General features: G+C 41.3%; 1 protein-coding gene across 5 annotated transcripts in view; it reads left to right on the forward strand.

Annotated features, from left to right (window-relative positions):
- LOC146547636 (beta-1,3-galactosyltransferase 1-like) overlaps positions 1–17,088 on the forward strand; it is a 292,164-nt gene that overhangs the window by 126,858 nt on the left and 148,218 nt on the right. For 2 of the 5 annotated variants that reach the window (XR_014890826.1, XM_085265582.1), the window contains exons 3-4: positions 7,850–7,983; positions 11,185–11,276. The gene's annotated coding sequence lies outside the window, so the exon portion shown is untranslated. Of the gene's footprint in view, positions 1–7,849; positions 7,984–10,124; positions 10,301–11,184; positions 11,277–17,088 lie in introns of all 5 variants that reach the window. The other 3 variants (XM_085265581.1, XM_085265584.1, XM_085265583.1) reach the window with 2 other exon arrangements.

The raw sequence follows: 17,088 nt of genomic DNA on the forward strand, positions 1-17,088 counted from the left end.
GTCTGTTATCCACACTTCTTGGCCTGGAGTGAGACTGTCGAGGCTGCGTGCGCGATGACGAAGGTTATATGACTGTGCCTCTTTAGTCCTCCTCTCCTTTTCCCTCCGGGTGACAACCACACTATCAGGAAGTGCGGCGTCTAGCAGAGATGGCAGTATTGGCACTGTGGTGCGAAGCCGTCTCCCCATCAAGAGTTGGGCTGGACTATAGCCATTCTGCAGTGGGGTGGCTCTGTAAGCGAGCAGAGCCAAGTGTGGATCAACAGCTTTCCGCAATAGATTCTTGACAGTCTTAACTGCTCGTTCGGCTTCGCCATTGCTTTGGGGATATTTCGGGCTGCTTGTAATGTGACAGAAGCCATACACTTTTGCAAATGTCTCAAAAGCTGCCCCTGAAAACTGTGGCCCATTATCTGTTACCAGCTGCTCGGGGATCCCATGTCGTGCAAAAATCCCTTTGAGATGATGGATCGCGTCCTCTGACCTTGAAGGTGTGAGAGGGGCAATCTCAACAAATCTTGAGGCATAATCCACGACAAGAAGGTAGGTTTTCCCTCTCAGCATAAACAGATCGGCTCCTAGCTTTTGCCACAGCCGCCCCGGATACTGTGATGGCATCAGCGGTTCTGTGTGGTTTTCTCTCACTTGGCAACATGTCCGACAGTTAAGGACAAGCTCATTTATCTGCTGGCTTAGCCCTGGCCACCAAACCGACTGTCGTGCTCGCTGTCTGCACTTAACCACTCCCTGGTGACCTTCGTGCAGTCTGGTGAGCACATCATTTCTCATAGTTGCAGGTATAACCAACCTGTCCCCTTTGATTAGCAGACCATCATGTACGGTGAGGAACGCCGGTTCTGCCCAGTACAGTCTTAGCTCTGGTTCGCTGTTGAAATGTGTGGGCCATCCTTCCTCACACAGCTGCATCACGCGAGCACATACGCTGTCCCTCTCCAGCTCTTCTCTCAGCTGCTCCAAGAAATTGTTGCTAGCTGGCAGATTGTCCATCAACATGTCCACGTAAATATTTGTGCTCTCCAACAACTCCTTGTCTTGAAGTGTTTCTTTTGCTTTCACTGGAGATTGTGAGAGCGTGTCAGCTGTCCACAGGTGTTTGCCTACATGCGAAATCGAGTAGGAATATCGCATGAGGCGCATCCTAAAGCGTTGAATTCTGGGAGGGAGCGCATCCAGAGTTTGTGCCCCCAGCAGACTTAGCAGCGGCTTATGGTCTGTCTCCATTTGAAAGTGTTTGCCAATAAGAAAGTTGCGGAACCGCTCACAAGCCCAGGTCAGACCTAAAGCCTCCTTTTCAACCTGAGCGTATCTCTGTTCCGTTGCAGTGAGGGAGCGTGACGTGTAGGCAACGGGTCTCCACTCCTCGTCCCATCTTTGAAGCAGCACACCCCCTAAGCCATACGATGATGCGTCCGCTGACACCTTGCAGTCACGGCTTGGGTCATACATGGCCAACACTGGCGGTGATGTGAGCGCATCTTTCAGGTTCTGAAATGCTCTAGCCTGGTCAATGTCCCATCTCCAGCAGTTTTTCTTAGACAGTAAGTCTCTTAGAGGTTTGTCCTTCTCTGCGAGCTGTGGGATAAACTTTCCAAGCTGGTTAACCATTCCCAGAAAGCTCCTTAACTCACTCACACTTTGTGGCTCCTTCATCTCCCTCACAGCCTGGGTCTTGCTTGGGTCAGGGCTGATACCGCTGGCTGAGAGAACATGCCCTAAAAACGTCACCTGCTGTTTCGCGATGTCGCACTTGTTAATGTTCAGGGTGATGCCAGCTTTTTGGATCCTGCCCAGCACAGCGTGTAGGCGAGAGTCATGCTCCTCCTGCGTTCTGCCCCAGACCAGCACGTCGTCCATGTGGCAAACCACCCCTTCCATACCATCTGTGACCTCTGTGACCATCCTGTTCTGGAAATGCTCCGGTGCTGAAGCAATCCCGAAGGGCAGTCTCTTGAAGTAATAGCGCCCAAACGGTGTGATGAAAGTGGTGTATTTGGCTGAGTTTTCCGTCAGAGGTATCTGCCAAAACCCCATGTTAGCGTCCAGCTTGCTGAATATGCTGGCACCAGCCAATCTGCCCAATGTTTCCTCCACCGATGGCAGTATGTACTTCTCTCGACACACAGACTCATTGAGGTGTGTAAGGTCGACACATATGCGTACATCTTCTGTCTTCTTCGGTACCACCACCATGCCTGAGCACCAATCAGTTGGCTCCTCAATCCTGCTGATCACCCCTAGTTCTTCCATACGGGCCAGCTCCTGCTTAACTTTGTCCATCAGAGGCAACGGGATTCTCCGTGGCGTCTTCAAGGAAAAAGGTTGAGCTCCAGGTTTCAGTTTGATGTCGTACGGCTGACGTACTTCACCGAGACCACTGCACAGCTTTGGGTAGCACTTTTTAAGCGTCTCTATAGTTATGCTCTCCAGACGAGCCACAAGCTCCAGCTTGCTAATAGCAGGTCTCCCCAGCAAAGCAGTGTGCAGGTGTCTGATGACAAAGACATCCTCAAGTATTTCTTTGTCTCCCTTCCTCAGTGCAAGCTCACTGACACCAACGACATCCAAGCGACTCCTCCCAGGACCCAGCAGAGCCTTGGTTGATTTGTGGAGACTGGGGAGGTGGTTGTGTCTGTAGAGCTCCTTAAACACCTTAAGGGGTAGGACTGTCACATCGGCTCCTGTATCAATTTTAAATGACACGTTTTTGTTGTTTATGCTTAAGTCGACAGTCCACGGCTCACCCTCACACTTAACACTGCCCAGGAACAAACCATGTTCATCCTCTTCAACCTCATGCACTGTTTTTGGTGCCCTGCATACACGCCTGTAATGTCCTTTTTTTCCACATGCATGGCATTTCACTTCATTCGCTGGACAATCCTGCTTTGAATGGGATGGAGCGCCACCACATTTCTGACAGGTTGGCCCTTTTCTGCCGTCTTCTCGGAATCCACGTGTTTTAGCTTGACGACTATCAGTCTGGAGCAGTTTGGTTCTAACAGGCTTACGACTGATTTTATGCACTCTATCTACTGACTTAGCATCGCTAGCCTCACCTCTAGAGTCACCTCGCAAGGAGGATTGTTGTCGCTTTACCTCTTCACTTTGCCTCGCCATGTTGATAGCCCTCTGCAAAGTCAAATCTGGGTCAAGCTGCATGCGTTCTGACAGTCGTTTGTCCGTGAGACCGACAACGAGCCTATCACGTATCAGCTCATCGTGTAGCACTCCATAGTTGCAATGTTCTGCTAGCGCATACAGTGCTGTCACAAAAGCATCCACTGTCTCATTGTCTCCCTGTCGGCGCATATTGAATTTGGCGCGCTCATAGATCACATTTTTCTTCACAATGAAAAAAGCCTGGAAACCATCTAGTACCCCCTCGTACGTTGTCCTTTGCTCCGCTGTTAAACTCTGACCGCGAAGCACATCGTCCGCCTCATCTCCCATGCAGTAAATCAACGTGTTGACTTGGTTTTCCTCCGAGCTGACGTTCAAATTACTGGCGAGACGGAATCTCTCGAACCTCCGTATCCATTTGGACCACTCCAAACCTGTGTCGAGCTCCGCCAGACACAGGTTCGTTCAGTCGAGGTTATATGGATCAGTACAGGACTTCTGACACCATGTCGTGTTATTCAATTATACGCGGGTCCACTGTACGATTCATAACCACACTTTATTTTCTTGTTCTTGCTCTGCCCCCACATAACATAACATTCTCTACAGAAACACACCGGTCTCGCCCTCTAGCTGCCATCAGCCTAACTACACTGACCGGCTGCATTAACATCTACTGTACAATGCAATTACACCACAAGTCCCACTGAATGTACACTGCTAGACCTCCACCTTTTCTAGAGCACTTCTGGAGTTCCCATTAACATCAGTGCCTGGCAGTTGTGTATTGTGTTTATTGGATTCATTATGCAGCTGCAGTGCAGAGTCTGGGACAAATGTCCAAATTAGATTTTATCCCAGCAGCTTCTGTACATTATGAACTCTTAACAGCAGTCACGCAGCGTGCTCCTGCTTGAGGGGAAAAGCATTTTCAAGAGTTCAAAGGTCAGAACGATCTTTAAACTCCATTTAAGGATTCCAGTGGTTTTGCCACAGTGAGAAACAGCTATTCCATGTCTGTCATTTTGTGGTACTTTGAGCTCAGCTTTGCATTTTGCAAAAACACTGAAAAGCAAATCAGATGCTCTAATGTGGTGATTAGCCAGTGCCGCTGAACACAGTACTCAGTTTGACCTGAATTTGGGTCCTGGTGGGTACTCCTGTGGGGAAATAAATGACTCCTCAGCTTTTTTCACTGATTTGTTACAGATCAAGGCAGAAAATAAGCTCATTGCTCAATCACAAACAATTCACAGGCAAAGCAAGGGTATCCTTTTAGTTAATATAAAATGATGAAGAACTTTTACACATGGCAGCCAAGATATCAACTTTTTCAAGTTCTGTGATTGTGGCCATTTTTGCTTATTTTCCCCCATGAAAAGTATCTAAAAATGTTTTTTACGAGGTGTCACGAGGTGTCACTACTCTCTTTCTGTTTGACCTTATACCATCAGTAAAACTTTTTATGTCAAATACCCTAATGGTTTTCAAGGGCAGTTCTACAGTGAGGTAAATTGTCGGTCCAAACAACAATAACTAACTTCCCGCTGTTTTCACAACACCAGCATTCACTGCCTTTTTCACATAGCATATACGTATATTTATATTAGTCGAATACTGTAAGTTACTATACATGCCTTACCCTCTCCACCAGCCTCTCCTCGCTTCACAGTGTGAAAACCTTTTCAGTTTGTTTTGATTGTTGCCTTCACATTCATGTTTAAGTGCCTGTGTGAAGGTGTAACATGCAAGACATCCCAGACGGCAGCTAGAGTTGTTTTTTTGTGTGTTTTTTCCTTTCGAATATCATACCTAGAGGTCTCCAGTTCAACCTTTGGTGATGAGTCTTTGATGAAAAATAGAGGAGTTAGCAGTCAATGATACAGCCTGCCTGCAGTTCTGAGGAAAACTCTGTCAGCTCATGAATACTTCAAACTAAATCATCCCTATAGACATTTTAAAGAACAACATTTGTAGAGCTGTCATTTCAGTGACTGCTTTATTACTGTTGTTTTTAAACGAACTACATTTTCATGTTTGTATACGTAATTTTGTTCAATACATTATAGTAATGCTGTTTACATTTTGTGTACTTCCACCCATTTATCGCCTATATGAGTATTTTTTTCTAGTTTATTTCATACTCGCTGTCTGCATGTATTTATATGGCCTGCTCTCGCCTTTGTATTCTATTTCTTCGCTCTGTCTTGTTACTGTTTGTGGCTCCATTGACCCCGTTCCAGGGCGATCATTAAAGTTTCATCTTATCTTACATCTAAAGGCCAAGAAGGATAGAAGAAAAAAGCCATCTGAACTGAGAAATGATGGTGGATATCAGAAGTGTTAATCACAGTCTACATCTCGTCCTGTTGTCCCTGTGTGCACCATCTGACACGGCAGGCGAGCTTAAGCCAGTCTCCATTTATATTGAAAACTTGATGGAACAGTGAAATCAGGGCACAGTGATGGAAATTCTGGCCTCTATGTGAGAGATGTCTTCTTCTGTCTATTTTAGTTGACCTATCAGTTAGGTAGAAGTTTTAAGAATTTGACCCTTTATTTCTCTGTCCTTAAACCTACAGTACAGAACAGAGAAAAAATCTGACCTTAGCCATCAGTAAAACTCTGCCTTCATGTTTTATTTCATATGAATTAATAGCTTTCGAGACCTGAAAACATCTGGTAAACTACTATGTTTTTCTTGTCCAAATACTTCTCACTCACCATTTGATCCTAGACGAAAAGGTTTGATCTTTTTTGTCTTATCAAACAAAAACGTGCACAATTCTTATTTATAAAGTTTTACTTCAAAGAATGCCCAATTTCCTCTTCTCCCTTGGTACATTTAAATATAGTACTTACAATGTCAGGTCACAGGACATTTTAGCACAAGTTGCACCTCTTAATAACGCTGAACTTAGCCAAACTAGGTTAAAAAAAAACTGCTTTATACAAATAAAATGAACTGAATGAAAAATAGAAACTACATTCTCTCTTTTTTAATCAGAATATTTTAAAGGTTATATTTGCAATATACCTGCAGTATGTATTTGTGTTTTGTTTTATGTCTGTCTAGTCTCAGATTGTATGTTTTCTGTTCACAAAGCAATCCCCATCTCAATGAGATTTCATTTTTAAATAAAGAATTTTAAATGTAATAATAATTTGCCAAAGGCCAATAAACTGAATGCCATTTCAGCCCCTTTTAACATGCACTCTTTTTCATTTCCCTATTAAAATATGAACTGAATATGACTATTTTAATAGAACAATCTCATGTCTTTGCCCCTTCAGTTGCTCACCTCACTAAAAGATATGACTGTTTTGGAAAATGTCCTAAACAGTGAAAACATAAGGGGGAAAAACTGCAAACGGTGAAGGAGAGGAAGCCTCTAAGACATTAAAATGGGATCCAAACACAGACTCACAGTTTATAAACTATATTTTGATAATTATGTGATATGATTAAAAAGTGGTGGGTGTGTCCCCATAGACCATAATTACCCAAATATTAAGGTAACTATCAAAAAATAGTCAACTGACTAACCTGCATTAGGTTCCATTCATTGTAGGGTCAAATCTCACACATAAAGTGGCCGATGTCTGAATCACTAACAAACTGGGGAAGCAGCATGTTTCACACTGCCCCTGCCAGTCTAATAGCAGCAGTAGCTCCTCCAAGTTTCATGAAATTAGGTGGTATTATCAATATTAGTTTAGTTTAATCATTTTTAAGACTTGATTGACTAATAGCATTTTTTTTTTTTTTTGGGGGGGGGGGGGGGGGTTCAAGAGATTTAAGAGATCCTTCATCTGATGTTTCACTTAGGACCTTTAATTTTACACGTTACCAACAAGTTTAATAAAATTCAGCTTGAAAGTTTTTATGCTATCCTGCTTGAGTCAGATAAAATGGAAAGATGACATTGAAATCTTACTAATGTCTCGGTTCTGACTTTCCCTGAACTGAAGCATTATGAGTTCTTCCTTTAAACATATGGCTTGTTTTGATCTTTTAAACATCATACATTTTTTCTTATCACATTCACAATTTCTGCTGTGTTGCTAGGCAACTTCTACCTAATTAAGAGCGGGTTTAAAAGGCGCAGCCATGAGTTTGAGCTTGGGCAAGTTTTTAAACTAAGAGAGACATTTTATTGACTGTTGTAGTGAAAATAAGGCGCTCTCGTTAAATTGTCTTTAGTCCTGTTATTCTTTGTAAACATAAACTTATTTTTGCTCGTGTTTTTTGGCTTTTTGGCTTTAAGACTTAAAGGTCTGTATCTGAGGCTTAGCTGTTGCTGCCTTGACCAACAGTAAAATAATACAACATACATATGACATTAAACAGCAAACATCGCATTTTCTCTCCCACGCTGCTTTGTACAAATCACATAGATTTGTTTAACATAAACATTTCATCTTTAGTTAAGAGTGGAAAATCCTGAAAAACAGGTAACAGTAAATGTAAAGATACATAATGAACTGAACAATGCTTTAATGCCGATTAATAACATCAAACGCAAACACTGGAAATAACAGCAGTGAACATTTTCAGTTAAAACATTACTTAGACAGCGCTGAGAAACTGGGAACCACAGAGAAACAAAATTATGCAGTTTTCATCAATGTGACATGCAGAGGTCTTAAGCACCACTGGGTGATCTGTGTCAGTCTTTTTCCTAATTGATATTTGAATATTTCACAGGTGAACCACATCCTGTACCATGGAGCCTGTACTATGAAGCAACATCAACTTACCCTGTGTCCTGTTATCTGTCTTCACTATACTTAATAAGAGCAATCACACTGAGTGGTGGCACAACGTTCTTTATCAACTCGGTAAGTCCTATTTTTTTTTTCTATGTATCCGTTAAGGGTTCCCGGGCTAGGCCAGAACTGCATGATGCCCAGCATCTAGACTAAGGATGAAAATTGTGGTCCAGCTGACAGGAGCCACCCAACCAAGAGCATTTGAGGAGACGCTTGCAGATGTGAATACTGCCCTATGCAATATCCCCACTGCCAGTTTCACTCACTGAAACCAATGAGCTCGTATATGCTACTGCAACAGAGGAAAACCCCCATGGGGAAGAATGCTGGAGGCTAACTCAGGTGCAGAAATACGTCATAAGAAACAGGAAAAGAGGTACAACGAGATGTCCATAACTGAGGCTCAAGAAACTGCTAAGCAAAGACTCAGAGCTCTGGCTACTGGGCTAAAGAGAAATATCAGAGAGGCAGAAGCCAAGGCAATAAATGTGTTCTCTGAAGAACCATCCATGGTTTACAAGTGAATAAAAGCAGAAGGAGATAGCTGAAACTGGGGAAAGCTGGAAAAACATCTAGGAGAGTGAGATGAAGAGCATGAACCAGTCAACATCACAAAGGCAGACATCTAACCAGTCTCTGGAATGAAGAGATGAACAGCACCATCACCAAACATGACCTACATCTACTGTACCTATTTTTGTCTTTTTTTGGATTTAACATGAACTGGTGTTTGCTCTAATCATAATTTCCCTAAGGGTACCTCCCCAAGGCATTAATAAAGTTTGATTCTATTCTTCTATTCTATTCCTAAAGGAATAACAATTGTAATCATGACGGATCTTTCCAACCGCAATTACCTCTCTCACCACAACATGGAAACTCCTCTTAGACATTACATCAACCACCTGAGCAGGAACATAAGACAATACAACATCAGAGGTCTGTGTAACAAGAGTGCAGTCCTAGGAACAGTTAAGATATTGTGCAGAACCCTCAGAGTCCACGGCCTCTAATCGAGGTTGAGTTTAAGGAGCACACATGCCACCTCCAGGGAGTGGGACTTTTTTGTATATATATGAGCAGTACAAATCCAAGTTTTAAAAATCCCCACCACTACATGGATGAATTGTACAATTTAAAAAGTATTTAAAAAGTATTGAAATATTGAAAAGTAGTATTAAAAAAGTATAACACTAATCCATTTATTTAATGAATTCTTTGGCTGTATTGTTAAGACAGTAGCGTTATTCTTGTGACTGCAAAACTCTTGTTCACAGTGGAGGAGATTAAAGAACAGGAAAACAGAATTTGAACTGAGGAGGCTCTGGTCAGCAAGGACATGGCTTTGCTGTTGTAGAATTACTATATGAAAGAAATGCGCCCTGCGACAGACTGGCGACCGGCTGCGACCGACAGCTGGGATAGCCAGAAGAGAATGGATGGATGGATGTCACTCATGCTCAGCTATATGCCCTCTTACTATCCACAAACTGGGATCTTTGATAGACTGTAACACTAATTTCCAGAGAAGTGTTTGATCAGTAATCAGTGGTTTCTTAGATCTTGAACATAATCTACCCTGAAGCAGAAAAAAAGCTACATTGATGTTGTTTCTGTGAACGGCCATAGTGATCAGTTACAGCAGTGGTGGTGGGTAACACTGTGTTCAGATATTCAACGTCACAAGGCACTGTAATTGTATCTACATTTCCCATATCTGTGTGGCTAATGTAGGCTTTCGACACATTACGACACTATTGCATGTATACAAATGTTGATTGCTGGAGTGTGTGATTGTGATGACCTGACTCTGTCCAGATACCAATTGAGGCTGAATTAAAAGACATCATCATGCGTTGTCTCAGAGGTACCATTCGATGCGTAGCCCGGGTCATCAAAATCTCCCTGTCTGTAAATTTCTCAATCCTTAGTATCAGCACTACAAGTCTTAATGAAACACCTGCTATCATGACATAATAACACCATCTGGGTATTATAGAAACAGTGAGAATTGGAGATGAAAAACAACAGATGATATTTAGGAAATTGAGAATACAGTGTAAAGAGAGACATATGAATGAGAAGCTTTGTAATTAAACAAGAGACTACAAATAATTCCTCAGCATGCACAACAGAAAATCTTTATTCATGCCATTCCCATTCCTGCCAAAATCTTTAGCCTTGGATATATGTGTGTATTTCTCAAACAGTGTGTGTGCTGGATTTATATCCACAGTTGCTCCCTCCACTGTGAGACCTGATCCTGTCCTTACGAGAAGCTATTGGACTGGTTGTACTGAGAGATATTGAGTGTCTGCTGCTCTTCTCACTTACTCATCAGAATGAACTGTGATTTCACTTCTATGTGACTGTGTAAAATGCAGAGGTATCTATATCTTGCATTATCTAATCCTAAATGTTTCTTATACGCTCTTATATAAATAATTTAAAAAATGCAGTGTCTTGTTACAGTTATAGATCTTTTTCTTGTCTGTTTGTCGTGCCCGCATGGCAGTAGGAAGATACATCACTGCAAGCTGCTTTCTCATATGTATCAGCAGATACATGGCTCATAAAATTCACAACACAGGGGATGATACAAATGTGCACTGTAGCTGTGTTGACTTTAAACAGATAGCAGATCCTTCACTCGTGGCTGTAAAAGCTGACAGTGAACTACATCTTCCTGTACTGAAGTATGAGTGATGTGAGTGACAAAAGTTCTCGCACTGCTGTCACGTGTCCAGTTTTCTGTTTCATAAGGAATGTCATGGTTACAGGTGTGTAAATATGTTTGTTTGTTCCCCGTCTCCCGCGTGGAGCCCGGGGGCTTGCTAGTAGAGATAAAACCAAAACAGGTTAACTGATAAAAAATGCCCCCAAAGGCATCAACAGCACAGATATAGCGGAAACTATCCACAGAGCAAAAAACTATTTCTGCTGTTGCGTTGTGGTAATTTGACATTTTAAATACTTTTTAAATCAGACAAAATTCAATCTTCACAATTCCAATTTTTTTGAATGAATTGAACTGAACTGAATAAAAGAAAAAAAACAAGCTGTGTGCAAGCACTTGGGTGACAGTGGGGAGGAAAAACTTCATTTTGTCAATGCGCTTCATTTTCTTTTTGGGTTTTTTCTTTTTCTTTGCTTCCCCACTTTTGCTTGTTTCTCTGCTATTGGCTCCTGTCCTGTCTTATTTTGGTCCTGAGGATTTTCTAATTCAGTAATGCTGGCCTCTGTTTCTTGTTTTTTCCTTGTCTCTTGCAGAGACTGCAAAGTCTCCCGCAGTACGATCTTTTCTACGTCTGTTTCTCTGTGATGTTTGCATTCTCCTATTTTTGCTTCTCTACGATTTCCAGGTAGGAAGCTTTGGTCTTTTCCAGCTCTTGTTTCAAGTTCTGTGTCTTCAAATCCTTTTTTCACGCAGGGCCTCAGTGGCGCAGAGTTTGGCTTTGAGCTCTGCGATCTCACAGCGGATGCTCTCTTCTTGTTCTTTGCGTTTTGCAGCTTCCTCTTCCTGATGTTTTTGAGTTTTGAGAATTGTTCGATCTCTTCATGCTGCTTCTTAGTTGTTTTCAGCTCTGTGGAGTCTGTGTGTGGAGCTTCTGCTGTTTGTGTTGAGGTCTCCAGACTCAGCTCTGCAGTGGTGTTAGCTGTCTTGCTGTATTCAACAGAAGCTTCAGTCACCTCAGGGGTGAAGTTCTCCTCAGTGTTAGACTCGGGTCTGCTCCTACGAGCCTCTCCCAGCTGTTCTTGAAGCTCTTGAATGGCTTTTTGTAAATTTCCTCTGCAGTACTTCAACTGCAGGTGAAGCCAGTGGTTCTGGGTCTTGTACTTTGTGGTTTGCAGATACCATTTTGCAGTGATTTTCATCACAGCAATCTCCTCTCTCATGTTATATGGAGGTCTGCTATCATTGGGTATAAAATGTGGATTTGGCTGATGTCTGAAAGATTCTTTGTCGTAATTATTTCCATCCTAATGAAAATAAGAGATTGTTTGAAAGTTTTAAGTTTAACACTTCCCAGTTGGGATATTTGGTTATTGTGTTGTATCAAACTGGAAGTCTGGACTGGGAAACGTTTTCATGGGCATCCACTCTGGACAAAAATGAGACTAGTCATTAAAAATTAGAAATTACTTAAAACATTTATTTACAACATCATGGATTTGTGTATTTCTGACATTGGTGTGTCTAGTTTTTGTTCTTTTTTTGTCTGTCTGGTTTCTCTGTTTCTCTGTCCTCATTCTGTCTTGCTAGTCTTGTCTCCCGTTCCCTGTATTCAGTCAGTCTGAGTCTGTGTGTTTTCCATGTTTTCCTGTGACTGGCCTCTGTTTGTTTCCTGCTTTATTCTGATAGTCATTTGTCCTGTGTGCGTCATGTTCAGTTTTGTTTTGCCTGTCTCATCAGGTGCATAATGTTCAGAGAGGGTGGTTAAATTCCCTCAGAAGAATGATGGTCTGTGATCTTTTAAAGGAATCTTATTTATGTTTTCGACTCCATATTTTTTCTTAGGCTCTATTAGAGTACCAAATTAACCCCAACTTCTTATACTGGGCCTTGGTGCAGCTTAGTTCATCCACTATCTAACACAAAATAGTAATGACCCCTTTAAATGGAAGGAACTTCCCTCCGTTTTAGGTAATTCAAGTGGTCTAAAGATGGGGCATTATAAATGAAAACTGATGTAAGCTGATGTTTTCTGATATACATCCAATTTTCAGTGAATGAATTTTTGCACAGACGTATTTTGACTGTGAAAGACTGCAAAAATGTGCCTTTGCAATAATGAACTATTCCTTTGATTTTTTTTTTCAGAAGTAGGTCTTTGTTTGTTTTATTTTAGTCTGGTCTAACTACATCAACAATATGAATTAAAATACCAGCTCTTCTTTTCATCAAGAGTCAGTCAAGCTTAAGTAACCAGCAGAAAGGTCTTCTTCACAACCATTATGATTCTCGCCATCTAATAGGTCACCCCTTGATTAAATGTAATTACAATGAGCAATGTTTCAAATAGCAATTAATTAGCCTAATTAAACCAATGGAAAGATGATCGCTACGCTCTTAAAACTGACTATGGGTGCTTTAATTGGTGATTTAATGCACGCTGCAATGCAGGCCTGGTCACTGAATGGTAAAAATTACATTTCCATATTATTGCGTATTGACTGCTATAATTCTTGTCAGAGTACAGTGCGGAGAAACAGTCTACTCTAAAATTTGTCACACTGTAACGTATTTCATAACCTTTTTTCATGTCAGCCTCAGCTAATTTAGTTTGTCTATGTACTTGTACAGTATATACTGAGTCTGTATAATCCCATATAACATTTTCTATGCTATAATGTATGTTGTATTACATAGTCCATAATTTCCGATTATGCACTGTGCCCCTGGCAGTAGAGAACTGTTCGCGTTTTGCATGTTAAGGCAAAAATAACTAATAATAATAATAATAATTCAATTCAATTCAATTTTATTTATATAGCGCCAAATCACAACATAAGTCGCCTCAAGGCGCTTCATAGATACAGAGAAAAACCCAACAATCATATGACCCCCTATGAGCAAGCACTTTGGCAAGAGTGGGAAGGAAAAACTCCCTTTTAACAGGAAGAAACCTCCGGCAGAACCAGGCTCAGGGAGGGGCGGGGCCATCTGCTGCGACCGGTTGGGGTGAGAGAAGGAAGACAGGATAAAAGACATGCTGTGGAAGAGAGATAGAGGTTAATAACAGATATGATTCAATGCAGAGAGGTCTGTTAATACATAGTGAGCGAGAAAGGTGACTGGAAAGGAAAAACTCAATGCATCATGGGAATCCCCCCGCAGCCTATGTCTATTGCAGCATAACTAAGGGAGGATTCAGGGTCACCTGGTCCAGCCCTAACTATATGCTTTAGCAAAAAGGAAAGTTTTAAGCCTAATCTTGAAAGTAGAGATAGTGTCTGTCTCCTGAATCCAAACTGGAAGCTGGTTCCACAGAAGAGGGGCCTGAAAACTGAAGGCTCTGCCTCCCATTCTACTTTTAAATACTCTAGGAACAACAAGTAGGCCTGCAGAGCGAGAGCGAAGTGCTCTAATAGGGTGATATGGTACTACAAGGTCATTAAGATAAGATGGGGCCTGATTATTTAAGACCTTGTATGTGAGAAGCAGGATTTTGAATTCAATTCTGGATTTAACAGGAAGCCAATGAAGGGAAGCCAAAACAGGAGAAATATGTTCTCTCTTTCTAGTCCCTGTCAGTACTCTTGCTGCAGCATTTTGGATTAGCTGAAGGCTTTTCAGTGAGTTTTTTGGACATCCTGATAATAATGAATTACAGTAGTCCAGCCTGGAAGTAATAAATGCATGAACTAGTTTTTCAGCGTCACTCTGAGACAGGATATTTCTAATTTTAGAGATGTTGCGCAAATGGAAGAATGCAGTCTTACATATTTGTTTAATATGTGCATTGAAGGACATGTCCTGGTCAAAAATGACTCCAAGGTTCCTCACAGCGTTACTGGAGGCCAAGGTAATGCCATCCAGAGTAAGAATCTGGTTAGATACCATATTTCTAGGCTTTTCAGGGCCGAGTACAATAACCTCAGTTTTATCTGAATTAAGAAGCAGAAAGTTAGCGGCCATCCAGGTCTTTATGTCTTTAAGACATTCCTGCAGTTTAACTAATTGGTGTCTGTTATCTGGCTTCATGGACAGATAGAGCTGGGTGTCATCTGCATAGCAGTGAAAATGTATGCTATGTCTTCTAATGATACTGCCTATATAATGTAAACAGAATTGGTCCTAGCACTGAACCCTGTGGAACTCCATAATTAACCTCAGTGTGTGAAGAGGACTCTCCATTTACATGAACAAATTGGAATCTATTAGATAGATATGATACAAACCACTGGAGTGCAGTACCTGTAATACCTACAGCATGTTCTAATCGCTCTAATAGGATATTATGGTCGACAGTATCGAATGCTGCACTAAGGTCTAGCAGGACAAGCACAGAGATGAGTCCACTGTCAGAGGCCATAAGAAGATCATTTGTAACCTTCACTAAAGCTGTTTCTGTGCTGTGATGAGCTCTGAAACCTGACTGAAACTCTTCAAATAAACCATTCCTCTGCAGATGATCTGTTAGCTGTTTGACAACTACTCTTTCAAGGATTTTTGATATGAAAGGAAGGTTGGAGATTGGCCTATAATTAGCTAAGACTGCTGGGTCTAGAGATGCTTTTTGAGTAAAAGTTTAACTACAGCCAGCTTGAAGGCCTGTGGTACATAGCCGATCATTAGAGATAGGTTGATCATATTTAAGATCGAAGAATTAATTAATAGCAGGACTTCTTTGAGCAGTTTTGTAGGAATGGGGTCTAAAAGACACGTTGATGGTTTGGAGGAAGTAATTATTGAAGTTAACTCAGAAAGATCAATTAGAGAAAAAGAGTCTAACTTAACATCAATGGTACTAAGAGTAGCTGTAGATAATATTACATCTGTGGGATGATTACTGGTAATTTTTTCTCTAATGATAAAAATTTTATTTGTGAAGAAGTTCATTAAGTCATTACTAGTTAACGTTAAAGGGATTGTTGGCTCAAAAGAGCTCTGACTTTTTGTCAGCCTGGCTACAGTGCTGAAGAGAAACCTGGGGTTGTTCTTATTTTCTTCAATCAGTGATGAATAGTAAGATGTTCTGGCTTTGCGGAGGGCTTTCTTATAAAGCAGCAAACTATTTCTCCAGGCTAAATGATGATCCTCTAAATTTGTAACACGCCATTTCCTCTCCAGATTACGAGTCATCTGCTTTAGGGTACGTATTTGAGAATTATACCACAGAGTCAGGTACTTCTAATTAGAGACCTTAGTTTTCACAGGAGCTACAGTATCCAGAATAATAATAACCATTATTGCCAGTCATTGTCCAAAGCCTGCAGCCAGAAATATTCAGGGGGTACGCCTAACTCAAACCTCTGATAAATGTGTGTGTGTGTGCGTGTTTGTGTGTGTATGTATGTACTCTAGTGCAGTCTGGCATTAGTCACATCATTGTGATCCTCTTAGGCTAAAGTTTGAGATTTTTGTACAGTACAGTACAAATTTCAATACTGATTTCAAATTAGTTTTGCAAAAGAATGTGCAAAATGTGATATCTAGATATCTATGAAACCAGAGGGAGACAGGGAGATTTTGTTTTTTAATGTGTAATTTTGTTTGCTTCCCCAAATCCCACCCAACAGTTTATTGCAAAAAAAGGCCAAGCACAAAAAAAAAAACAATCTGAGAGAATGGCTGGTTGTGGTTGTACCCATTTAGTTTACCATGCTTCTGCTGTTATATTCCAGCAGCTTTTATACACGCTCCTTTCAAGGACAGACAGAAAGCAGTATTAGAAGTGAGAGGCGGTGAACAACTCTGTTGTCTGTATTGTAGCCATTGCCACAACAGTCAATCCAACCATAGCAAATGAAAAAGTATACTTAGAAATCAATGAGAGGGTAACAACACAGTCAATTACAACTTAATTGACACATCCTAACAACTACACATTAAACTACTCATTTTCAGAGCATTGAGTGGGTGTAGAGTTTGTTGTTATTGTTTGTTGTTTTTTGAGTGAAAGGTGAAAAAGGACCTTCATTTAAAAGGATGTATGACCGTCAGCTCAGGAGGGAAGGGTAAACAAGCCTTTGTGCTCGCCGTTTGTGAACTTTGTTACTCTTGGCATCATCATCATGTGTTGTTCTGTCAGAATAAGATAAAAGTCCTGCAGAGAATACACCGACCCTACCAACGTTACACATACACAGAAAGCAGCCTTGAAAGAAATGTAGATTAAAATGGTTTACTTTGTCAAAATAAGTGTTACTTTGATAAATAGCACTCATTGCGAAATGAACATGCATGAAATACACACCATAAAAGAGTTCCTGAAACATATGCAATAGGAAAAATCCTTTCATTTGAAAGCAGGGCACATCATCAATCAATCTTCAGAAGTTTTCTGATGACTCTGCGGTGGTTGGATGCATCAGCAGGGATGATGAGACAGAGTACCGGGCTGTGGTCAACTCCTTTGTCACGTGGTGTGAGCAGAATCATCTGCAGCTCAACGTGGCAAAGACCAAGGAACTGATCGTGGACTTCAGGAAGACCAGGAAACACTTGAC

This window comes from Mchenga conophoros, linkage group LG23 (genome assembly GCF_057382185.1).
Source record: "Mchenga conophoros isolate Kocher_MC1m ecotype Shallow Benthic linkage group LG23, M_conophoros_male_GT1.1, whole genome shotgun sequence".
Taxonomy (NCBI): Eukaryota; Metazoa; Chordata; class Actinopteri; order Cichliformes; family Cichlidae; genus Mchenga; species Mchenga conophoros.